Source organism: Panthera uncia, chromosome D1 (assembly GCF_023721935.1).
Source record: "Panthera uncia isolate 11264 chromosome D1, Puncia_PCG_1.0, whole genome shotgun sequence".
In the NCBI taxonomy this organism is placed as follows: Eukaryota; Metazoa; Chordata; class Mammalia; order Carnivora; family Felidae; genus Panthera; species Panthera uncia.
The window spans coordinates 110,849,139-110,875,136 of NC_064808.1; the positions used below are offsets into that span (position 1 = coordinate 110,849,139).

At 48.0% G+C, this 25,998-nt stretch overlaps 1 pseudogene; it reads right to left on the bottom strand.

Moving 5' to 3' along the window:
* Nucleotides 1-45: 45 nt before the first annotated feature.
* On the bottom strand, nt 46-25,502 carry LOC125929825 (transcription cofactor vestigial-like protein 1; annotated as a pseudogene).
* Between the last annotated feature and the right edge of the window lie 496 nt (nt 25,503-25,998).

Consider the following 25,998-nt stretch of genomic DNA (forward strand, 5'->3'; position numbering starts at 1 on the left):
CATGAGCAGGTTTGGGAAAAGGAATTCTCTTCTTCAGACCGAAATTCAATAAAAGAACACATTTCTTCTCTCTGGAGACTGGCTTTTTTCACTTGCAAGGTTGGCATTGGCAGATGCGCGATCTGGGGGGAAATGTATTTTCTTATAGTGGGCTGAGCTGGGAGGCAAGTTGAAGAGCAATCCCATGCTTCCGGCTATCTGGGCAGAGCTGCAGTCCTCCCACGCTGCAGATTCCTGAGGAGGGGCTAGGTATCAGTCTTGCTAGAGGAGGCTTAAGGAGGGCTCATATTTCCTATCAGGCTGGGGCTCTGGCACCACATGCCCACTGGAGTAGGCGTGAGAGTAGCCAGCCTCTGAGGAACTGGGGCGGGCTGGGAGGGGTAATGCCATGGCTTGCCAGACAGAACAGAGGGGCTCCCTGCCTGGGACATCAGGTACTGATCCATAGTTGTGAGACCAAGCCCACTGAAGCTGCAGTTGGTGGCACCATATGCAAAAATGCTTCTGGCTCTGGCTTTGTCCACTGAGGAGAGAAAAGCCATGGATTTGGAGGCATGTCACTGTCATTCCTCAGGGTCACATCTGCACCCTGGCTCAAGTGGCTCAGTCGGTGGGGGCTCTTGACAAGGCTCAGAACTCTGAAGAAGTGTCCATCCACTTCATCACTGATGTCCCCTTGGAAATAGGAGACAAGGATGCACTGGGAATTCTACTTTTTATAGGTCTCTGCAGCTGGATATCAGTCTTCCCCATTTCTTCCCTTGTGAGGGACGCAGATAAAAGCTACGTGTGCCTCTGGGAGGTGGTGCCACACCACGTATTGGTCCCTGTGGGCCCCTTGGAGACGGCCACTGTGATTTCTTAGTCACTCACAGCAGCCAAGCACGTTTGATGAGGACCCTTGCATATGTTTGCAGGGAAGACTCATCACAGCCTCACTCATGGGCCTATACTTGCACATTTCAGGTACGCATACTGCCACACTGCCTCCCCAAGGGGGCATCGTGGTAGGTAGAGTGTCAACAGTGAAGACGGCAAGAACAGGAAGAGGATTTCACTCCTTCTCCCCTGGCAGGGGTCTTCACTCTCTAATTGACTAATTCTTTGTTACAGTCACCTTTGACCTTGGACAAGAGACCCGGCAGGCAAAGCATCCCCTGCTGGAACCCACATCACACCCTCAAGCAGCAAGGACTGTCCTGAGTCCCTGCCCAGGATTGACCCCAGGGCAATGATGTGCCTGACCTCATTACCTCCTGGCACACACCCATTGGCCTTCTCTCCCCCCTGCATGCACCCAGCAGCTTAACTGCCCCCTTGTACATACCCAGTGCCCCCTGCACTCACCCGTGGGCCCCCCTGCACACACACACTTGCCCCCTCCCCACACTCACCTGCCTCCTACACGCACAAACCTTCCCCCACTGCATGCACCCATGTGCTCCTGAACGCACCAACCCATCATCACTCACCCCAGGGGCCTCTGTCCCACATCTTCCTCTATTACCCCCTTGCCCTGGTTACAGGGTGCTACAGTTGGAGGGAAGAAATGAGGCCAAGTGTTCCTGGGGAGACCTGGTGCACCTGCAGAAAAATCCTGTGGCATCACCTCCCAGGGAGGAAGAAGGGGTGCCCAGGCTTGCAGCAGGTGCGACTGAGCCCCTGATGGGCCTGAGAGGCTGCACAACACAACTGAAGCCAGGGAAGCTCTCATCCAAGTTGGAACATGAAGAGGAGAGTTTCCCTTGGGATCTTTCTGGATTCAGATCCTACGTTGCTGGAGGTTTATCTCAGGGGAAAGCCCATGAGTGGAACTTCTGACTCGTTGTCCTATAATGTCCTCCCTGGAGGAACATTCTGCATGAGTGACAAGATAATCCCACTGGCTGTGGGTGGCTGTGGGGCCTCCAGGAAGGTGCTGTTCTGACCTCAGCAATGTCCCTGCCCCCCTCCCACCCTCCATTCTCCTGGTGTCCATGAGACAAGCAGAGAAATGGAAGAGCTGGTGAAACTTTGGAAGAGGCCACATGCCTTTAGGTGCTTGGGACCATCAGACCTGATGCACACGCGATTGCTACTGTGAGTGTGGTCAGAGGAAATGCCCATGGACACTAAAAAGCTGTTGGCATGAATCATTATTAACAATCACAGAGTTTGCAGTTTCAGGGCCTATATCAGGTCCTCCTGAGACACACCAACATGTCTAATGGCCCTGCTGCCCATAAACGTTCACAGTGGCTGACAGGGCAATGTGCCCACCTGACTGACAGTGCCAGCACCTCTTGGACCCACCTGCTCAGAGCAACCTGGATGGCAGGGACCTGTTTCCAGGCTGGCCTTCCCCCACCCCACACAGAACCTGCTCTCCAGTTCTTCCCTGTTTCTGTGTCTCTCATTCCTTTCCCTCTGCCTTTGTGTCCCCAGTCCCTAACTTCCTGCTGAATATTCCTACAAGCTCAGGGGAAATGGGGTGGCGAAGAGAGACTCGCCACCGTCAATGAATTTCAGGACATTCTGGCTATTTCCCCCAGGCCAAAAGACTGTCTCTCTGGGTGCATCCTGGCTCTTTGCTGGCAATGAGGGCACTGTTTAAATCTTAATTATTTTAAAATAACAAGTATTGGTGAGGATGTGCAGAAAAAGGAATGTTCCTGCACTGTTGGTGGGAATGCAAACTGGTGCAGCTACCTTGGGGAACAGTTTGGAGGTTCCTCAAAAAGTTAAAAACAGAACCACTCGATGGTCCAGTAACTCCACTCCTGGGTATTTACCCAAAGGAAAGGAAATCACTGTTTGGAAGAGATCTCTGCACATCCATGTTCATGGCAGCATTGTTCACAATGGCCAAGTCATGGAAGCAAGTTAAGTGTCCATCCATTGACTGATGTACGTACGAAGGAATATCACTCAGCTGTAAAAAAGAACGGTCAGATCTGGAGGATGTTATGCTGAATGAAATAAGCCAGACACACAAGGAGAAGGCTGCGTGGTGTCACTTACATGTGGAATCTGAAGAACAGGCAGAAGCTGAGCACGGAACGACCTGGTGTAGGGACAGGTAGGGATCGGTTGGCCTCATCATTTGTGGGGCACACGGTGTCAGTAATGCAGGAGGAAGCCTGGAGACCTGGCACCCAGCACAGTGACTGGCTGACAGCGCTGTACTGTCTGTGTGTGACCTCAGGTGCTATGACTACACACAGACAGTGACCGAGTGGGAAGGCAGGTCCAGAGCTTGGCTCAAGCCATCACGTCACTGATAGGCATGCCTCAAATCACTGTGCTGAACACCCTAAATAGATGCAGTTCTTACTAAAATGTTTAAAGTTTTAACAGTAAAACAACTAGCCTGTGTGGAGATTTTGGGGGCACAGGTGCAAAGTGTAAGCCTCAGGCCCACGAGAATGTGTCTCCAGTACTCACTTTGATAGTTAATGTGTCCTGAACTAGTGGTGCCACTACCTGCTCTCCAGGGACTCCAGGTAGATGGACAGAGGTGGGTCAACAGAAGGGCAGGGCCATCACCTTCTAGGACTGAAGCCACCTGTGAACCTGTCTGGTACACTGGGGGTGACAGGAAGGAGTGGACACCCCCATCCTGTTCATCCCGGACATCTGCCTGCAGTGGACCATATGTCGACCAGATGTGCCGTGATTCTGCCTCAGCAGGTGCATCACTTGTGCTGGTCTCTACACTGGTCTCCTCAGATGGGAGGTGGTCTAGGGGAACCTGCCTGGACCCCTTGTGTATGGGGAAGCTTGGAATTCAAGACCCCTTGTGGGGAGTGCCTGGGGGCTTTCTGACAAGTGAAGAGCCCCTAGCACCCCACTCAGGCCTGCCGGGGCCCTGGGAAAATCGGTGGGGCCCCACTTGCCACATACAGAATCGTGCAGAACATTACATGCCTGTTGCTTCCATAAGGGCATTTCTGTGGTTTGGATGCTGGGGTGGGTGACCCTGACAAAGTCCAGTTGGGTGGTCCAAGCTTAGCTGCCCTTGGTGGCATACATCCCTCTGGCTCTCTTGCCAGCCCTGCCCTCCCCAAAGAAGCTTATAGATGCTGGGAGGGCAGGCTGTGGGTGGTGGGCCAGGCAATGGGTCTACTCTCTTTGCTCCACCAGGCTCCCAGATCTCCAATAGCCTGAGATGATTCTCTGTGCAGTGGCCTCAGCAGTCCCCTGAGACGCAACATAATGACCCTGGTAAGCAGGGGCAGCCACCCTATTCTGCAGGGACCCAGCCCAGGGCCCATCAGTGCTGTGGCCAAGACCTGGGCTGCAGAGGCTGGAACATGGCCTCCTCTGAAAGACCTGCCACACACAGGCCAGGCCCTGTCTCTGTACCTCTCTTTCAGTCTGTCTCTGTCTCTATCACGCCATGTGGTCCCTCTGCTGGGTGCCCTCAGAATCCAGCTTGTCACATGGACACTACCCATGCAGGTGTCGCAAGAGAAGTGGGCATAGCTGCACAGCCTCCTCGATGGAAGCCTCAGGATTTCCATGGGTCACAGAGCCCACCTGGGGAGCTGTGGGGACCCAGGAGGAGGTCAACCATCTCAAAGCCCCACTCTGACCTCAGGACACAGCTATCTGGCCAGATCCTCTCTTGCCTGCACATGGACTTCACAATCCATAGGGTTGGCAGGCAGCCTCCCACCTCCTCTTCCAACTGGAGTTGACACCCTCCAGCCCCCCTGCACCTGCCCTGTCTGCTGACGAATGATGTTTACAGGCCAAGGGGTGAAAAACACAGCAGTTCAGCCGGGTTGGACAGGAATGAATGTGTGAAGTAACACAAAATCAGGCTGATATTTGGTGAAGCTCTTTCCAGACAAGAAGTTTGGGCTGCAAATATGAGAAAGGCCATCTCAGAGGGGGTCTTACATTAATGAAATTTAGTGGTGTCACTGAAGAAATAGAGCTGGGTCCAGAGCTGGATGATGTCCCCCAGCTAGACATGTCCTACCTCTGTTTCCATTCCCTGAATGAGGACTTTTAACCTTCATGCTGGCCACCTGCTAGTTACAAAATAGATACCAGAGCTCCAGGCTTGACACCAACATCCCACGCTTGAAGGAAGGGGCCAGGAGGGAAAGCTGATGGAGTCTCCAACTGATTAAAAAAATTTTTTTAATGTTTATTTATCTTTGAGAGTGAGAGAGAGAGAGAGAATATGAGCAGGGGAGGGGCAGAGAGAGAGGGAGACACAGAATCTGAAGTGGGCTCCAGGCTCTGAGCTGTCAGCACAGAGGCCGACACGGGGCTCGAACTTATGAACCGTGAGATCATGACCTGAGCCGAAGTTGGATGCTTAACCGACTGAGCCACCCAGGGGCCCCACTGATTTTTTTTTTTTTTTTTGCCTTGCAGGGTGCCATTCACTTCTTGGAATCAGTGGCAAAGGAAAGGGGCATTATTGCTGTGACTAGTTTACATCAAAGGAATGTGGGAACCCTCTCTTCTCAGAGTCAAGGGTTCTCTGCCTGCTACCTAAATGCAGAATTCGATTCTTCTGGCAAGGAAAGAAGTGAGGAGCCAGTGAGTAGGAAGAAGACGGTGTCTTCCATGAGTGTGGGGTTGGGTGGGGAAGGTCCCAGATATGGCTTCTTATGTCAGGCAGGGCCTATGTTCAGAGCTCCTAAATAAGGTCAAATCTTGATTCTGTTTGGATTAGAGAAGGAAGAACATAGAAATGTGAGCAAGGAAGCCAACAGTAGCCCATCATTTGAATCCCGCATCCCACACTTTGTCTTTGAAACAAAAGTGAGCCAAGGAGTTTGTGTCCCAACAAAATCCTGCTGAGGCATTGATGGTCTCACAGACCCTCTCTAGAGGATAAGTTGAGGCCAGATGGATGCAGGGAGGGCCAGCTACAAGGACAACTTCTCCAGGAGCTCTCCAAAATAGGCATTAGCCCGCACATGGGACTTCCAGCTAATCTGGGTCAGAAACCTGTGCAGATGTGTCTGAGTCTTGACTCTACCTGTCAGCAGGGTCTCCCAGGCTGGTATGTTTCTCCCCCCAGAATTGTGAAATCTTCTGTCGCCATATACATTTGGGAAATGACAGGAACATCTCCTCAGCCTTTAACCCCAGCATGGATGGACATGGGGCAGCAAATGGCATGTGCACTGGGCAGGACCCAGCAACAGAAGCCAAGTGCAGATGTGAGTGCAAGTGGTTTGGCCACCAGGCAACCATCTGGCAGCTTCTTCTGGAGGGAAGCATTCACCTGGCCTATTAACCAGGACAAATGAAAATATGTGCCCTCCACCCCTGCCAAAGCCATCAGCCCCTCTCTGTATGATCACTTATCTGGACAATGAGGCCAGCATGCCCTGCCAGCATGTTGGTAGTGGGAAAACTCAAGCCCTGGGGTATTAGAGACCCAGGTGCCTCTGCCCACTAGGAATGCTCCAGTCAGCGTGGGTTCTCTAACCAGACTTGATAGAGCATACAGATTGCGTGCTTGTGTGTGGGACTCCTGACACTCAGAGCTGTGTCTCAGAGATTCATCTGTTTCCTGGCATGGACCCTTCCTTTTCCACGGCTGGGTGCAATTCCAGGTTACAGTAAATCTGTGAGCATTCGAGTATGTGCCTTTTGGTCAACATGTGCCCTTAATTTGGTTGATCTATACCCAGAAGACTGACTGACAGGTTGGAGCACATGTGCCTTTCTGCCTCTAATGGTGCTGTTGAACCAATATCCAAAGCAGCTTTACCACTTCATGTCCCCAACAACTGCTCCACATCCTCACCAGCACACGGTATTGTCAACTCTAGAATTCTCTTGGGTGAGTAGTTTCCATGTACGTTTATTACTGTGCTAATTACACTAGAGTGTTGGGGGCAGTTCCTAATTTGGCACGCCCATCTACTTCCCCTTCCTTAATGTAGTACACTTGTAGCTGGGCACCTGGGCACTCAGCTAGTGAGTGCACATCCCAGCTTCCCTTGCAGCTGCAAGCGGCCCCATGGCTAAGTTCTGGTCAATAGAATGTGACAGAGCTGATGTATGCCACTTCCTGTCCCAGTGAATCTGTGAGCCTGCCCTTCCTCCCTGCAGGTGGATGACAGCCACGCTGCCCACAGTCTGCCTGTCCATCTCTGGCAATGTTATGTAACAAGTAAAGAGATGTACACCTTTATTTAGCTACTGTATTTCAGATCTCTTTATTATTGCAGCAAACCATGGCCCCAAAGGAATGCACCATGATTTCACATTCACCCTCTGGCTCTAACACATTAGGACCTATGCTGGTTCTGTCTGTTCAGCACCATTTTTTTTTGCCAGGGTTCTGCTCCCACCCAGACCCAAGATTCTGTTATATGATGGACACATCCTGCCATAGGCTCAGGCAGGTGACCCAGGTCTGACCGGTTGTGACTTCCCATCCTATTCATGATGGGGCCAGAGCCATGACTAGGGTTAGGATTTGGCCCCAGGAGGTGTCAGGGGCTCAACCACCAGCACTGCAGTGAAGGTTGAGTTGAGGGCATGTGTTAGGGTGTGGGTCAGAGTTAGGGTTTGGGTTCAGGAGCCAGACAATTGGGTGGGCCAGGGTTAGGTTTGGGTTCAGGATCTGCTCCTCCAACTCCATCCCAGCCTTGGGAATGTCATGGCAAAATTCTGGGTTCCTTGCTGAAATATTTTGCTCTGGTTCTTGGCCCCAAATTCCTTCTTTCCTCAGACATAAAAGGTGGGCCCCTTCAGGGCAAGTGCCATGGCTAAGGTTAGGGTGAGATCCCAGAAGGCAGCAGGGTCCAAACCACCAGCAGTGCAGTGATATCCCTGGAGGGCTGAGTTGAAGGCACATGCTGCAGCACTGGTCTGGCTTTGAGTTTAAGTTCAGGGGTCTGCCATCGTGTGGGCCAATGATAGGTTTTGTGTCAGGATCCACTACTGCAGCACTATCCCAGCCACGAAAATGTTGTGGCAAACTTCTGAGTTCCTTGCTGAATAATTCTGCACAGGTCATGGACCCCATATCCATTCTTTCCTCTGACCTAGGAGGTGTGGAACCCCCTTTGGGCCAGGCCATGGCTAGGGTTAGGGTTGGTCCTGGAAGGCAGCAGGGGTCGAACCACCTCCCTTTCAGTGATCTCCAAGGAGGGCTGAGTTTAGGGCATGTGGTAGGATGTGGGTCAGATTAGGGTTTAGGCTCTGGGGGTGGCTTATGGTGTGGCCAGTGTTAGGTTTTGGCTCAGGATACCCTTCTACAGCTCCATACCAGTTGTGGAAATGTCATGGAAAAATTTTTGGGTTCCTTGCTGAAAGATTCTGCACTGATCATTGCCCTCAAAGCTTTTCTTATCTCAGCCTAAAAGATGGGCTCCCTAGGGCAAGAGCAATGGCTAGGGTTAGTGTTAGGTCCAAGGAAGCACCAGGGGCCCAACCACAATCAGTGCAGTGATCTCCCTGGATGCCTGAGTTGAGGCTGTGTGTTATGGGGTGTGTCAGGCTTAGATTTGAGTTCAGTGGCTGGATGATTGTGTGAGCCAGTGTTAGGTTTTGGCTCTGGATCCCCTTTGGCCACTCCATCCCTGCTGTGGAAATACCATGGATATTTTCTGGGTTCCTTGCTGAGTATTCCTGCACCAGTAATGGGCCACCAATCTGTTCTCTTCAGACCTAGGAGGTAGGTCCCCTTAGGGGAAGAGCCTTGGCTAAGAAGTGGCCCTGGGAGGTGGTCGGGGCTGAACCACCACCAGTTCAGTGATCTCCAGGAGGGCTGAGTTGAGCACACATGTTAGGGTGTGGGTCAGGCCTAGGCTTCAGGCTCAGGGAGCAGCCAGTTGTTTGGGCCAGGGTTAGGTTTAGGCTCAGGATCCCTATCTGTAGCTCCATAGAGGCCATGGAAAGGTCATGGTACAATTCTGGGTCTGTTGCTGAATAATTCTATGCTGGTCATGGGCCCCTCTATCATTTATTCCTTAGATATAAGAGATGGGCCCCTTTAAAGCCAGAGGGAGGTGGCAGTGACAGTGGCCAAATAGCCAGCAGGGCAGTGATCTGCTCAGAGGGCTGAGTGGAGGACCAGCATTAGGGTGCATGTCAGGCTTAGAATCTAGGCTCATGGGCCTCTTGATGATGTGGGCCAGGGTGAGGTTTTGGCACAGTATCCCCATCTACAGCTCCATCACAGCCATAGAAATGTCATGGTGATATTCTGGGTTCTTTGCTTAATGATTCTGTGCCAGTCATGTGCCCCAAATTCATTCTTTTCTCACATCTAATAGGTGGGCCCCTTGGGGCTGAGCCTCGGTGTAGCTTATCCCCTGAAGGGGCAGGTGGCTTTCCCATCTAGGGCAACCCATGGGGCCTCACCCCAGATGAGAAGCTTTCCTGACAGTGGTCCTTCATAAAGGAAGTAAGAGCTTAGAATGCCTTCTCAGTCCATGTGTGCTCAGGCCTAGAGCCTCCCAGGAGCTAGGAGCCAAGCTTTGCGGCATCTCTCTGTAACCTCCTTTCTTTGGAGGACTTCTTGTTTTTGAAGTTGACTGCATCAGGTTCCCTCTCCTGGTTTAGCCACTGTGGGCCAGCTTGTTTTCCTGTTTTTTTAAAAATGTTTATTTTTAAGAGAGAGAGAGGAGAGAGAGCGTGCACGAGAGGGTGGGGGTGCAGAGAGAGAGGGAGACACACAATCGGAAGCAGACTCCAGGCTCTGAGGTGTCAGCACAGAGCCCTACACGGGGCGGGCTCAAACCCACGCACCATGAGATCATGACCTGAGCCTAAGTCGGATGCCCAACCAACTGACCCACCCAGGTGCCCCTTGTTTTCCTGTTTAACACCTTTGGTTCATTTCATTAACTTATCAGTAGTGGGAAATCCTGGGTTCCTAAGCCAGAGGCCAGGTACTTTCATGGGCATGGTCTTCCCCTGCCCCACTGGTTCGCCGTTCCCCCTGGAGCCCAATGAAGGCTGCTTTTCCCTGAGGGGTCTGAGGTCCCCTTGAAGGCTCCTAATTGCTGTTACCTCCAGGCTCCTCCCTAAACATCACCACCTGTCAGTTGTTTGGTCTCTGAGAATGTTCCTTCGTGGTCACTTCCCTGTTGCTAGCAGAGCCTGGAGCCCAGAAACAATGTTGCAACTCCCCTCCCCCAGTCCTGTTTAAAGAATAGAGAGATTGGTTTCAGGACAAACCATTTATACAGATAGCAAGGTAGAAGCTATTCTGCCTTCTCAAAGAGAGGAATTTTGTTTGTAAACTCCAGACCCAGAAAATTGACTTTGGCCAACATGAGATAATTATCTGTCCTCCTGAAGCAGAATGTTCTTTCTCTGGAGCCCTGCCTAGCCGTGTGCCTGTGCTGGACACCATGTGCACAGTGAAGCTAGAGGCCCTCAGAGGAGACTGTCAGGAGCCTCGTGCAGATGCACAGGACCAGAGGCAGGGCAGTGTGGCACTGTGTCCAGAAGGGGTTGGTGGGACCCTGACCAGAGAAGCCTCCAGGCCTTCCTCCACTTTGCTGTGGTGCAGGGGGCAGGGCTCACAGGCTCGCTGGGCAGGGGTCTTGCAGAGCATGGGATGAGGGGATACAGCATGAGAGAGGGAAGCTAGTTCTGAAAGCCTCAGTCTCCTCCCTGTGCCTTCACAGTGGGAGACTGAACATTCACCTCAGCATTGTGCCCACTGGGAAGAAACATCACCACGGAGACCCCCTTCCACTTCTGTACAGGGCACACACTGTCTCTTGTTTCTCTGTTTCTCAAGAGTGTCCGGGCCCCTGAAGAATCTCTCAGGACTGCATCCTGGAATCACCTTGCGAAGCTCAGAGTCCTCAGGCAGTGTCACCCGCCCTTCTGTGCATGTTGTGCTGCTTCTGATATATCCAGGAAGTTTGAGAATTATGCTAAGACCAGGTTGGGGAAGGGAGCAGCACCACCATGCCATTTGGCCTGGGCTCTGGAGACACCCCTCCCCCCCCACCTCATCATCTGCATGTTCTGTGGGATGTTGGCGTAGGGGGCATCCTGGCTTGGGGTGACACACCCCAGGATGGTAGAGAGCAGGGTCTGGCTTAGGCGGGGGCCTGACCATGAGTCCAGGCAGTGCAGAACCTTGCCCCAGGGTCTGCATGAACCCCTCAATCTTCTCCCCATGGGGACGGGAGGCATTTATTTGTGCACCACCCCCCCCCGCCCTCAGTGAGTAGTGAGCCCAAGACCAAGATGCCCATAGATCAGGTGTTTGTGTGAGCATGTTTCCTGGTTCACAGACAGCCCCTCTTTGCTGTGTCCTCACTTGGGCGAGGGGTGAGTGAACTTTGTGGGGTCTTTTGTAAGGGCCCCACTCCCATCCATGGAGGATCCATCCTCCTCAACTAACCACCTCCCACAAGCCCCACCTCCTAACACCATCATCTTGGGCGCTGGGATTCTAACACGAGCTTGGGGGGCACATGACCATTCAGACCACAGAGGTATTGCATCTCCAGACTCATTGCCAGCTGTCTCACAAAGGGGTCTCCACCTTCCATAGACACTGCCTTTGAAGTCCCAGATGAACCTGTCTTCTGTTCCGTGCAGTCATGTCTTTAAAGCCACAACCTTCCTTGTAGCCTCTCTGTTGGGGGTCAAGCTGCTGCACTGGCATATATTTCAGGTACGATGTAGGCCAAGTGTTCATCTGCACACTCAGGGCTGTGCAGGTATGCTGTGACAAGGCATACTTGTCCCCATGCCTGTCTGATGGAGTCCGTGTATGCCATTTGCCCTGGGCCCTTCCAGGTGTGGGACTCCTGCTCAGACTTGAGCTCTGGTCCCCACAAGCAGGAAAGGCTAATATGTCAGAGTGAGACTGGGCACGTTAATGTTTGCACCCCTGGATTCAGGTAATGTGCTCGTTTGTCTCATTTATTTAACGAACTTTGTGATTCCAGCGTACTGATTGGTCAATGAGCCTTTGTGGTCCATGACCTCTGGGGTAGCTTGTCCGGCAATGCACCTGGCAGAGACAAGGCAGTGTCTTTACCACCTCCTCCAGCTGTAGCTCCTCCCAGTGCTCCAGAGGTGGAAGGAGACTTCCTGCCTGCCTTTGAGGGACTGTGCAATTATGGAGGCAACTGGCCCTAGCAAACAAACCCTGTGTTCTCCTTCTGTGAGTAGGACACAAGATCTGGGCTGGCCCAGAAACAGCTGTTCCTCAGGGTCATCAACCTCAGGAGATTAAATGTCACCTGGTGTGTGGGGCTGTAGCCTCTGTAAGATCAAACATTTTGAGTAACAAGAGTTAGGCATAGCCAGTTGCTCACATATGTGCATGTGGCCGTGTGACATGTGCGTGGATAACCCAGACATCCAGGAGGCCCTAAGTAGCCACATGATGTCCAGACAGTCACCGTGATGGCATGACTTTGCATGCAAGGGCAGCCCTCAGGCACCACCTCCTGACTGCTGGCTCTCTTCTCTGCTGTGTTCTAAAAAGTGAAGCTGCAGGATGCCTGGAACATAGACCATGGAAGGTAGGAGGTGGTTGCTCTTGCAGGAGAGGCATGCTGGCAGCAGTGACATGAGCAAGAATGGGGAAACCGTGAGCAGCAGATCCAAGAAATAAAAAAGCCAGTAGATGGGGCAGGGGTGTCAGGGCTGCTTCCTTGGGAACATCATTGCTTTATGGTTCAATGAGCCATGGCCTGGTCTTGCAGACATGTGTGCCAAAGCCCCAGTGGGACCTGGGATCGCCCAGGCATCTCTACCTTGTGCTCGTCAGCCATAACTCAAGCTTGTATCCTTCTCACCTTCTCAGGATCAAGGGTATCATTGGTCCTTGCAAAGTACATCCTGTGTCTTCACAAGTTTGCAAACATCACAGTTTGCAAAGGGATGACGCTGGGGACCTGGATTCCCAATGCAGTACTTTGTGACTTCAAGATGTCTATTCATTGGCAACCTGGTGAATTTTGTAAATAGGACCCACGTTTGTTAATTCAGCTGCATCAAATTAGTAAGATCAAATAAGGTCCTTTCATAATACATTAGTTGACATCAAATCCGATGAGATACTTCCGAAAATCTCAGTTGACCGAGAAGGCTTTTCCAGAAAATGAGCCCTGACTCGTGGAGCAGCAACTTAAAGATTTGTCTTGTAGTTGAGACCCTCCTGTAAGCTCCCCTCCCATGGCTTGTGTCATGTCTGCTGCTGCTGCTAAGTGGGGATCAGCCCAGGGTTGGCCTCCTTTCCATGACATTGTACTTGGCCTCAGCACAAGCAGATGGACTGCTGGCATGGAGGCTGGAACCGGGAACTAACAGAATCTGATCCCAGGTGTAATTTCTAAGGGGATCCAGTATGCAGAGCAGAGCCACCAGGTATTCGGGGCTGCTATAGAGAGATATCCATAGTTTTGGAACAACCCCTGTACACCCCGATTCCACTTTCTCCTGCCACTAGCAGATACTGAGAAATTCCATTACCAGGTCAGTGAGGGACCTCAGCCCAGGGACGTGGAGGGCAGCAAGTTGTCCCCAGCTCTGACTGCTCCCCACTGTGGACCCATCCATGGCAGCATCAAGACATCTTTGGCCTCAACCACTGTGTCAGGAAAACACTTGAAAAAGTTAATCTCAGCATTTATTTCCAAGGTTCCAAGCCACATCTGAGGAAGGAAAGATCAGCAACAATGCAAAGAGAGCCTCTCAGCCCAGCCCTGCTCACCAGCACTGAGGTCCAGGGGTTCAAGGGTCCAGAGGGAAGGACCCATAGGGTTGAGTAAGATAGTCTCCTCAGCATTGATTCCACAGGGGTGTCACTTTCTTGGCTTATCCCCATCCAACCCACAGATATCCAACAGAATATGTGGGCTTTCTGGAAACTTGAGGGCTGTAGTGGGTGGTGGGGGCATTCTAGGCCTGTGTTTTTGAGGAAAGATGCCACATGGTTAAGACCCCAGGCCTGGTGCTCTGGGGATGGGCCAGCTGTAGGTGTGTTCAGAGGTCATGGCAATGCTCAGGGCTGTGTGGTCATTGGTGGGCCTGGGGTCAGTGGGCCCCCTGCAATGCCCTTCCTGCACATAATGGGGCTTTTCTGTCTGTAACCCCAGTGACTGGCTGGGGCCTGTGCCAAGGTAGGCACTTATAAGATATTAAAAATAGAATATTATAACTGGTCCAGCCCAGTATGCTGCTCCCGCCTACCCATGCCACTCTGGTATCTCCTTTGATGCCTGCTTGGCACGATGTATCTGGAGGACTAGTGCCTGGGCATAAGCTGTGCCCATCAGTGGTCAACAAGAATTCCTTGAATGCCTGATGTGTTAAATAACTTGTCTGATCCCAGTGTGAAGGCTGAGGAGACAGTTGCTGGGGTTGGGGGTTCAGAGTGAGTAGGGGAAGAGATCGGATTCACTGGCTGGAATCCCCCAAGACTCTGACACTTGGAGGGGCCCAGAGATGGTGTTCGTGGGTAAGGCATGAACCTTCCATTCCAGCCCATTTTATCCCTCTCTGGCCCACCTCTCAGAAGTCTTCATGGGAGGGCCCCCTTGTAGGTAAAGGCTGATATGTCTGATGACCAAAGTGTCACCTGGATCACATACTTGGGCAAGGGGTTCCCGATCAGGATTCTGACCCTAAACAATGAGATGCATGTGCAAACTTGGAACACCCCTCTCCAGGATAACATCCTCAGTGAGGACTGAGAGAAGGAGCCCCCTGGCACGGAAGTGGGTGTTTGGTCCTCGTGCCCTCAGAACAGGGCCTTTCCCACGTGCGAGGGAGGCAGTTGGTGTGCTGTTGTCTATCATTTCCCCGCTGTCTGGTCCTTGCTTTTCCCCACAGGGGTCCTTGCAGGAAAAGCTTCTTAGGGTTCATCCCTTTTGCTTGCCCTCTTCCTTCACTCATTGAGGAAAGTTCTGAAGCACATCCTTTGTAAAACCATTGTTTCAGAGTTGGAAACATCACCAGGAGACACCTGAGCCCAGCGTTGTCTTTGCTGATACTTAATCAGGGGAGCTTAGGAGGAAATCAGAACCACTGAAGGTCCCGCCAATGTCCTCACTGGGAATGAATCCCATTAGGACACCAGGGCTCATTGACTTCAGGGCAGCCCTGCCCTCTGTACTGGTGCTCCTCCTTCCTCTTAGCTGTTGTGGGTTTTTCATCAGTTGTTGTGTGGTGTGTAAGAGGTCTGGTGTTATGCTTGGGGCTGTCCAGTTTTCCCAGCACCATTCACTGAAGAGACTGTCTTTTTACCATTGCATATTATTGGCTCCTTTGTTGTGAATTAATTGACCACATATGTGTGGATTTGCTTCTGGGCTATCCATTCTGCTCCATTGGTCTTCCTGTCTCTTAGCCCATAGCATACTGTTTTGGTTACTGTAGCTTTGTAATATAGTTTCAGATCAGGGAATATGATGCCTCCCGGCTTGTTCTTCTTTATACAGTTACTTTGGCTATTCATGGTCCTCTGTGGTTTCATGCACCTCTTAGGATTTCTCTACTTCTGTGCAAAATGGTACTAGAATGTTGATCAGGAGGGATTACATTTGTACATCACTTTGGGTAAAATGACAATTCTATAATATTCATTTTTATAATCCAGGAATACATAATATCTTTCCATTTCTTCATCAATGTCTTATCATTTTCATGGTATAGGTTTTTCTCATCTGTGGTAAGGTTTTGTTCCTAATTGTTTTCTTAACTTCTTTTGATGGTTCATTATGAGTTTGTCCAATGTAATGATTTTTGTATCTTGTTTTTGTATCCTACAATTTCACTGAGTTTGTTTATGTAACTTTTTTTTAGTTTTGTTTTTTTGTGGAGTGATGTGGTGGAAGATGGGAAATCAAAATGGCGTGTTTCTACCATATCCTAGGTAATCCACAACATCCACAGCATCATGGCCACTAATATAATTTTACCACAAGGTCCTTTAGTAATATGTTGCACCTTGTGAACTGTGTCCCGGTAGGGTTTGGCCTCCACCATGAAGTTTGATGTGTTCTACACTTTTCTGGTATGTTACTAATATGGTTGTTTTGAGAAGTAATGTAGTTTCCATGAATTTCCAACATATAGAAAGTCTGCAATAGTGTAGAAATACTCTTTATCTCTATACTCAGCTTCACCAGCTGTCATTTTACACAGTTGCCCCTTCTTATGACACACTTCTTTGTTTTTTACTCAGTACGGGACATCTTCCCCAGGAACTGTCATAGAACTCCCAAACATGGAAATCATTATGGTTTCTTCATTATAATCTAATCCAGAGGCAACTGCAACTGTCATCACCTGCCTGAACTCTGTGACAATGACTCCTCCTGTTGTGACCCACTTTACTGTTCTTGAGACTTTCACTCACTTCACAACCATGATGGATTTAAAGATCACAGACGGCTTCAATCTGGGCAGCCTTTCCTGTGTGGCTTCTGTAATTTAGTATGTTTTGAATCTTTGTTCATGTTGTGACATGTTTGAGTACTTTAGTCATGACTTTAATTGTGGTTAAATTTACAAAACATAATAGTGACCATTTAAAAGATTTTTTAAAGTTTTTAAAAGTTTTTTAAATGTTTATTTATTTTTGAGAGGGAGAGAGAGCGAGAGAGAGAGAGAGCGAGTGAGCCTAGTGGAAGGGCAGAGAGAGAGAGAGACAGAATCTGAAGCAGGTTCCAGGCTTTGAGCTGTTGGCACAGAGCCCAACGTGGGGCTCGAACCCACAAACTGTGAGATCATGGCCTGAGCCTAAGTTGGACACTTAACTGACTGAGCTACTCAAGCGCCCCTAAAAGATTTTAAGTCTAGAGTTGTATGCCACTAAATATATTCCCATTGTGCACAAATCACCATCTTTCACCTGGAGAATGTTTAAATTTTGACCAAGTGAAAGTCTGTGTATATTAAACATTAACTCCCCATTCTTCTTTCCCCTCTGCCTGGAAACCATATTTTACTTTTTGTTGGTGAATTTGATCACGTGAATCAAATTATTTTGGATACCCCAAACAAGTAGAATCTTATAATATTATTTTCTGTGATTGGTTTATTACTCTTGCATAGTGAATTGACGGTTCATCCATATTGTAATATGAATCAGTACTTTAGTCCTTTGCATGGCTGGGTAATATTCCATTGTGTATACATCACCCATTCACTCTTTAATGGTCAGGTTAGCCTTTTGACTATTGTGCATGATGGAACTACAAATCTTGGAGAAGAATTACAGAGTGAGTCCCTGCTTCCCAATATTTGGGTATATACCCTGAGGTATATTAATTAATTATATTTTTAAGATATTGAGGAACTCCCATTCAGTTTTCTTCAGTAGCTGTACAAATTTATTTCATTTCTTGATATGTTGGAAGAACATTTCAGTTTATGGATCTACCCCATGTTGTATGTTCATTTACCCTTTGTGGCATGTTTGCATATTTTGTACCATTTTCCAATTGTGAATAGTATTGCTGTGAATGTTTATGTTGGCTTTGGTCGTGATAATGGTTCTGGTTGATGATGTGTGCATCATGGTATATGGCTTATAGATTATGGTTTTAGGATTCTATTGTTTAATGGTGTACAGTTTTGGGTTTATGGCATATGGCTTTGTGTTCACACGCTGTTATGATTTGGGTGTTTTCGTGTGAGGAGGTGAGAAGAAGAGTGTTATTGGGTTTGAGATGAAATATTTCTTGTGGGTGAGCGGATGAGGGGGCAAGCTGGTGGATGTTTGTAGGGGAGGGTTTAGGAGGTTCAGTGGGTGGTGTCGGGGGGAGCTAGTGGGTTCAGAATTTGGAAGTGATGGTTTAAGGGTGAGTGAGTGAGGGTCTGAGAGGGTAATTGTTTAGGTGGTAAGGGGGTGACAGTATTTGGTGTGGGTTTAGAAGGTTTTGAGGATGAGTGCTTATTAGTTGAGAGATTAGAGGGATAAGGTGGTAATGGTTTAGGGAATGAGGGTTTAGGATATGAGGATAGGAGTTAGGGTGAACCTTGAGTCATTGGAGATAATGGTTAATGTGTTTAGGCTGGGGTGGTGGAAAATGCAAGGAGAACCCAGTTGTCCAGAGAACTCATTAGGGAGAGCACTAGACTGATTAACTGGAGTTTGTGGGTTCCAACCTAGAGGTAGTGTTGGAGAAATGAATAAAGTAATGCACCAAAGATGGCCAATGGGACTAAAACAAGCTCTGGTCTCTATCTTAGAGACCCTCTCCTGGGTTCTTCTTGCCCTGTTTGCCTTGTGCACGAAAACCCATATAGATATGGATTGTGACAACTATAAATTACCCTTCCCATTTGCATTCAGGGCTCAGATCTTTGGAGAAACAGTCTCCTCTGAGCCCGCTGGTATTAAATAAATCTCCAATCCACCAAGACCTCTGAGTGCCCCTTGGTTTTTCCACCAGCATTCCAGCCTGGTTCTGTAACATATTTGGCTCCCTGACCAGGAAAACCAACTGCGCTGGCCCATGGTTGCCACTGGTTTGGAAGAACAGCGAGGCAGTGATGGAGTGAAGAAATAGCAAAGGATAAAGTGCCCCCTGCCTAATTTCGTCAGTCTCCTGTCCAGCTGCCTCTGGCCAGCCCCACTCTGCCTTCCCGCCGGGTTCAAAGAGGCCTGGTAGGTGGGGAACTGGACTCGATGTCGGAACCAGTAAGGCCAGAGCCCCAAAGTAGTGAGGTCCACCCAAAAGGGTGGAAGGGGGACCTGATCACTGCCTGGAGACCTGAGTGATCTCACAGGTAGAAACTTTTGCAGGAGGGAATGTAATAGCCTCTGCTGTGTGTGTGTGTGTGTGTGTGTGTGTGTGTGTGTGTGTGAGAGAGAGAGAGAGAGAGAGAGAGAGAGAGAGAGAATGTGTGGCTCAGCGAGGCTTGCCAGTCGAGTTCAAGTTTGTGGCTCCATGGACGGGCACCTTTAAGGTCCCCAAAAGTCTATGGAGTCTGAGTGGGCTCACCTACATTGCAGTGAAAAGCATACAGTCCAGGGCGGCATCAGATTAGACTCCAGTCACAAGTTACAAAGCCGAATCCGCTATGGCCAAGCCTCACCTAAAGTTTCCCTCGGGAACATAACCAGTGGAGTATCTGATTGGTCCTCTCATCTGAGGGGATACCCTCCCTTTGTCTGTCTCCATGACACCGAACACGAGAAAGGAATTAATAATGGGATCAAAACAGAGTAAGCCTACGATTTTAGAGGTCATGCTCAAAAATTTTAAAAAGGGTTTTTCAGGTGATTATGGGGTAAAAATGACACCTGGGAAGTTAAGGACCTTTGTGAACTAGAATGGCCCATATTCGATGTAGGATGTCCCTCGGAAGGGACATTAGATGCTCAAGTAGTGCAGCGGGTTTGGCTGATAGTCACTGGGAACCCAGGTCACCCTGATCGATTTCCATACATCGACTCCTGGCTTGAAATTGCCCAAAATCCTCTGCCTTGTGTGCGATTCATCCATAGCAAGCAGAGATAGGCAAAGGTTTTAGCTGCCTTATCTGGAGACTCACCCAGGGAACCACAGAAGCAACCCACCACTTCCCTAGTGTTTGCAGGAGACCCAGAAGAAGATCCCATCTTTCCGCCACCTTATGACTCACCGTGCTCCCTCCCCCCCTTCCCCTGTGCTTTAAACTCCTCCTCTGTCTGTTTCTCCTCCAGCTCTGGATGTGCTGCCCATCTTTCCTCCCTTCACGGACCCAAAGAACCCTCCCCCACAAGGACCAGTGGCCAGATTGTGCCCTCAGTCAGGCACAGACACTCTCCAGATGCCCATCCACATCCACAGGTACCAAGAGGCTCTCCTCCAGGGGATCAGAGCAGGGGCAGAGAAGCCCATGAACAGGCCCAGCAGCAAGGGGATTCCCCCAGGGATTATTATAAGAGGCTATGTGAGGCTTACACCCTGTTTGCTCCAGAGGCACAAGAGAGCCACAACAGAAGGATGGGGAAGGTCTACCTGCCAAAAGGCGGAAGGCCCAGAACCTCCTCAGCAAGGGGTCAATGAGACTACTGCAAGGAGAAAGGACATTAAAAGAATAAATGTCACAACCAGGGAAAGTCCCAGAAACCCAGCCGATATCAGGAGGAACCTCAAGAAGGGGACCTTATTGGTCTGGCCGAGATAGAATCAGACTGAAGGGGACACTGACTCTCTCTCCCTCTTCCTCTGCCTAATGGATGTGAGGGATTCTCCCTCATTTCCCAGGTTAACAGCTATAATTGGAGCCAAATGTGGTTAGTCTACCTCGGGATGGGGACTTTAAGGAATGTTCCCAAGCAGTTTCTGAAACTCCATTTGTTTTGGGGAAATTCCCAGTCTTCTCTGGCCTGATGTGGACTCCATATTTCCACTTTGGTGGAAAAAACATGGCGTCTGCTCCTCTGTCTGAGTTAAGGTTTTGAATTAGGTTTTCTTTCTCTGCCTTTTACTGGCACCTTGCCTCTTCTGCCTTCCCCTCCCCCTGCTGTTTCTGCACCAACTTGGGTGTGGTCTACATAACTGGTTCCTATACCCTCCTCAGTGCCTCAGGCACCATTGGCTTCTCCTCCCATCCTCAAGGTCAAGGAGTAAAGTGCACCCTCTTGGACATCTAGGTCTTTTCCAAATAGAATGAATTGCTAAAGCTTTGATTACTGAACATAGGTTGTATTTTTAACTTCTTATTGCAGAGAAATTAAGGCTATTTGGACCTATTGGAAAACATGCTTTGTACTTAATTGGTTGATGAATTTACCATCTAAGAAAAATTCTGGTGTAAATACTTCTCAGTTGGTTACTAAGTCCTCAATTGGAGACTAAGGTTTCCTAAGACTTAAAATTCTGCTAAGTGTACTTAAGACTGATGGAAATAGGGAAAGCAACCTTGTATGTAGGAAAGTAGGAGGTATGTAAGAAAGATATAAGGAATGGAAATACATTTTTGTTGAGGGTAGAAGAAGGTAATTTTGTCCTAAATGAGACTGGTTATTTGGAGAGAAATGGCTTTGGGACAAAGTTTGAAGGCAAAGGAAAGTTGTAGAAGGTCCATGAAGGGAAATCCCAAGGAATTTATGTGTGCTCAGGATAGACTAAGGTTGAGATGAATGGAATTTTAAAAGTACACTGGTATAAGGTTGAAATTCTGCTTTTCTCTCTGCTCAAATTACAGTTTTCTTGGACTGCTGATCTGTTCTTGATAAGACAGTGCAAACAAAGGTTTGTTTTCCGGGAAAACCAAAGTTTTAGGTTTCATCTTTTTAAGGTCTTTGATTACTTAGTTTAAAACTTCTCAATGTTAAAGGAGCTAGGTTTTGGTAAGAACTATATAATGCTATACATTGACCTTTTGGATCTTTTATTGCCACCTTGGTTGAATAAATAAAGTCTTAAGATTTGTAATCATCTGTAAACCTATTTAGGCTGTACTTATAACTTGCTAAGGTTTTAAAAAACTTCCCAGGATTTAAGTTGTAAATGAAGTCTTTTTGACCAATTAGGCCCTTTTATTTGGGATGCTAAGTTACTGGGAAAAGCACTGTCGTACAATGGTAAACCTTAGGTTGTATTGCACAGGTAAGTGCTGTAACTGCCCAAATATATATGCATTTCCTAATGTTTTAATGTTTTGGCATACGGTCATCACTTAATATTCTGATTACTTGAATTGTTATGTGTCACAGAAACAACCGAATTTCTTTGTCAATTGCATCATAATGAACTCTCATCAGATCTTTAACAATGTCTATTTCTGAGATTTTTGTCATTTATAATTGTTCTTATTCTCTTACAAAATGTGTTTCTTCTTCAAGGAGATTTATAAAAAGGACTTTGGGGACAAATACAGGTATTTGACATCTTTAAGATTAATATTAAAATGGGTAAGAATTTCCAGAACTAAAAAGCTGCATTCAAAATGAACAAGAATTAGGAACATGGGATTAAATGAACTCAGGAAGATTATAGTTTTGTGATTCTTGTTGAAAATATTGTTGGTTCTCTAATGTTTGCTCTTCCAGATTAAGGACACTTTCTCTCAAGATATCTATGATATACAGAAATGTCATAAAGTATTCATTTGCAAACTGAAACATTTATCTTTTCTCTCTACATAACTCCCCTGAAATTCAAAAACTCTCAGTGAGTATTCTTTCTTTCATGGCAATTACAGTTTGCATAAATTCAGTAAGAATCTGTTCATCTTGTAACAGGTCACCATTGGGAATACTGGTTATTTTACCAAGGCTTTGACTGGAATGTCATATTTGAGAGTGACATTCATAGACTCAGATATGACCAGAGAGCTTTAAGGAACTAAGGTTGGCTTTATGAAACATGGAGCCATAAAGTCCCTTGGAAATGTTGGCCTGATACCTTGCTTACAGAGTTCCCAGCAGCCTTACCAGCTGAGTAAAGAAGGTCACTTCCTGGCAGGTGCAGGACCCTCAGGATATCTTGGGGACCTCATGAAGAGGAATTAGCCCTATTCTACAGGTATTGCAGGCCTGTCTGATGGCAAGTATTTGGCTCGGCTTCTGGCCTAGAGAAGCTACTAAATGTTCAACCCAGAGATATCTTATAAAAGGTTCCAGCAAAGCAAACTTTAAAAGATCCTCATGATCAATCGCTATTCTTGCTGAGCTTATGTAAATAATTAGACCACGTTTGTTAAGACTGGACTTGTTCTACAAATGCACTGGTCTCAATTTGGCTATCTCTGGAAAGAGGGGCGGTTAGAGAGAAAAACTATGTTTCAACAATGCACTGTTATGGATGTTAAATTCTAGTTCTGATTGTCTTTAAATGTTTGTTGTTTGCCTAAACTAGACAACTTGAGGTAAACTTCAGAAAAATTGTCACAGTATATCATGTATAGACCATCTTCTGTGCTTGTTATTCTGTGGGGATAACAATAAGACCCCCATGGGCATATGATTATTTAAGCAACTGGAAAACAGGATGAATCTCTAAATATGCAAACCATATCTTCCCTAAAACTTATCTGACATTTACCAGAAACCCACCCCTTTCTGAGACTTGGAGGTGGACTTTACAGATATACAACCAAATAGAGGATTCAGTTTCAGGTATCACCCTATGGGTCCATCACTCCAGACTTAAGAAGGCCAACTCAGAGGAACCCTCAACCTGGCGAAGTGATCCAGATCCAGTCAACCCACTTAAACTGACCCTCAAAAAGACACTGGCCCCTGAGATCTCCAGCCCTGCTCCAGCCACACCCCGGAAGCTGGCTGGCCTGCGCATGGAAGAAGTGTGAGGAATCAACATGTAGACTGAGCCCAGGGGTTCGGATGCAACTCTGCCAGCCCTTGCCCCTTACTGGTGTCCTAGTCCTGATCCTGCTTCTTGCTGTCGGGCTAACAGAGGCGGCACCAACAAGCTGGACGTGGAACGGATGGCAGACTCCCTGGGAACCCGACAAAGCCAGATCAACTCCCTGGCAGCAGTGTCCCTCCAAAATAGGCGAGCCCTCGACCCCCTCACTTCAGAAAAAGGAGGGACTTGCATCTTTCTGGGGGAGGAATGCTGCTATTTTGTAAACCAATCAGAAATAGTCAGGACTATGGGGCGCCTGGGTGGCGCAGTCGGTTAAGCGTCCGACTTCAGCCAGGTCACGATCTCGCGGTCCGTGAGTTCGAGCCCCGCATCAGGCTCTGGGCTGATGGCTCGGAGCCTGGAGCCTGTTTCCGATTCTGTGTCTCCCTCTCTCTCTGCCCCTCCCCAGTTCATGCTCTGTCTCTCTCTGTCCCAAAAATAAAATAAAAAAAAAAAAAAAAAAAAAAAAAGAAATAGTCAGGACTAAAGTTAAGGAACTCCAGGAAAGAATTCAATGCAGACGACAGGAAAATATCAGTCAACGGAGAGGATGGGATCTCACAGACTGGGCGTCCTGGCTCCCTTCACTGGCAGGGCCCCTCCTTTCCGTAATTTTACTTGTGACCATCGGCCCCTGAATACTAAATACCCTGGTATGTTTTATTGAAAATGCTGTTATTCGCCAAACTGCAGCATGTATCTTAGCCTTCCGAGGGTACCAACCCCTAGAGCTAAAAGGTGATGCCTAAGAAAAGATTTCTAAAAAGTCATCAAAGGGGGGACTGTCGGGAAAATGAATAAAGTTTTACACCATAAGATGGCTGACAGGACTAAAACAAGCTCTGTTCTCTACCTTAGAGACCTCTTCCGGGTTCTTCTTGCCCTGTTTGCTGCGTACATGAAACCCCACCACAGATATGGAAGCTGAAAACTATAAATTACCCTCACCCCCCTTCATTCGGGGCTCAGATCTTTGGAGAAGTGGTCTCTTCTGAACCCAGCGGTGTTAAATAAATCTCCGATTCACCAAGATCTCCGAGTGCCACTTGGTTTTTCCGCCAGCGTTCCAGCCTGGTTCCGTAACATCACCAGGCAGGAAGACACAGAAAAAGACAACAAAATAAGGTTCATGTTATGGGAAAGAGAAGCATATATATATAAAAACCTTTGGTAATTTTCCTTCAGTCCATTACTGTCATTTGAAGAGAGATTTGAGGCCTTCCACTGGTTCACAGGAATAAGAAGGCATGTCAGCTTGCATACTAGATTCCTGTGAAGAAGGTTCAGGTTTAGTTCTTGATATGTGAGTCCATGAAGAATGGCCTTCTAATTTTACTGTAGTGGAAGTACATAATACAACCCAGTAGGGGACCTTCCATTTTGGAGTTAAAACCCCTGCTGTATTAGACTTCCAGTCTTTTAAATACATCATGTCTCCTAGATTTATATGGGGTGGGTTTCTAGTAACAGTCAGATCAGGTTAAGCAAGGCTATGACTTGCATATTCATTTGGAGATGTATCAATTAACACGGCCTCAAGTGAATAATTAAATAAAGCACTATAGTCTATTTATAGGTCTACAGTGAGAAAAGACTTTCCATATACAATTATTGGAGGAGTCCATCCCATTTTTAGTTGTTTAAGCAATCATATGCCCATGGGGTCCTGTTACTCTCTGCACAGAATAACAAGCAAGAAGATTGTCCATACCTGTGCTATTGTGACAGTTTTTTTCAAGTTTATCTCAAGTTGTCCAGCTTAGGCAAACAATATTCGTAGACTATCAGAAGTAGAATTTTACATCCACGAAGGTGCATTATTGAAACATAGTTTTTCTCTTTAAAAACCCTCATTTCCAGAGGAAGCCAAATCAAGACTAATTCATTTGTAAAACAAGTCCAGTTTTCACAACCTTGACCTAATAATTACATAAGCTCAGCAAGACTGATGATTGAGCATATAGATCTTTGAAAATTCGCTTTGCTGGAACCTTTCATAAGGAACCTCTAGACTGAAATTCTAGTAGCCTCTCTAGGCCAAAAGCCAAGTCAAGTACTTGGCATCAGACCTGTCTGCAAAACCTGCAGATTTGGGCAGATTCCTTTTCATGAGGTCCCCACAGTATCCTGAGGTTCCTGTACCTTCCAGGAAGTGACTTTTTTACTCACCTGGTAAGGCTGCTGGGAACTCTGTAAGGTAGGTATCAGGCCAGCATTTCCAAGGGGCTTTATTGGCATTATGCTTCATAGTCAATCTTAGTTTCTTAAAAATGTTACCATTCTGGCTAGGGTACTAACTTCCAACCATAAGGCAGGCTTTCTCTTCCGGGTAGAGTAGCCACGGTTGAGGGGATGGCAGACTGAGGGATCGACATGGCAGTGTTGCAATAAGACCATACTTCTCAAAAGGCCCTGAAATGAGGGTAAAGGAAGGCAAGATTACTCATCAAGTTTGCACCAGCCCAGAATCCAGATGAAAAGCCTCATTGCCCCACATGATGGGCGCCATATAAATGATGAAGTTTTGGGGGTGATAGTGGGGTTCGCGGGGTCCGGAGCCCACGCCAAGAAAGAATTCTTGAAGACATCTTTGGTGCAAAAGGGTGATTTTATTAAAGCACAGGGACAGGACCGTGGGCAGGAAGAGCTGCCCCTTGTGTTTGCATTTTAAATTTCTCTACAGTTTCCAGTGAATTTTGGTGTAGGTGGTAAAGTTTGTGTGTACATTTCACTT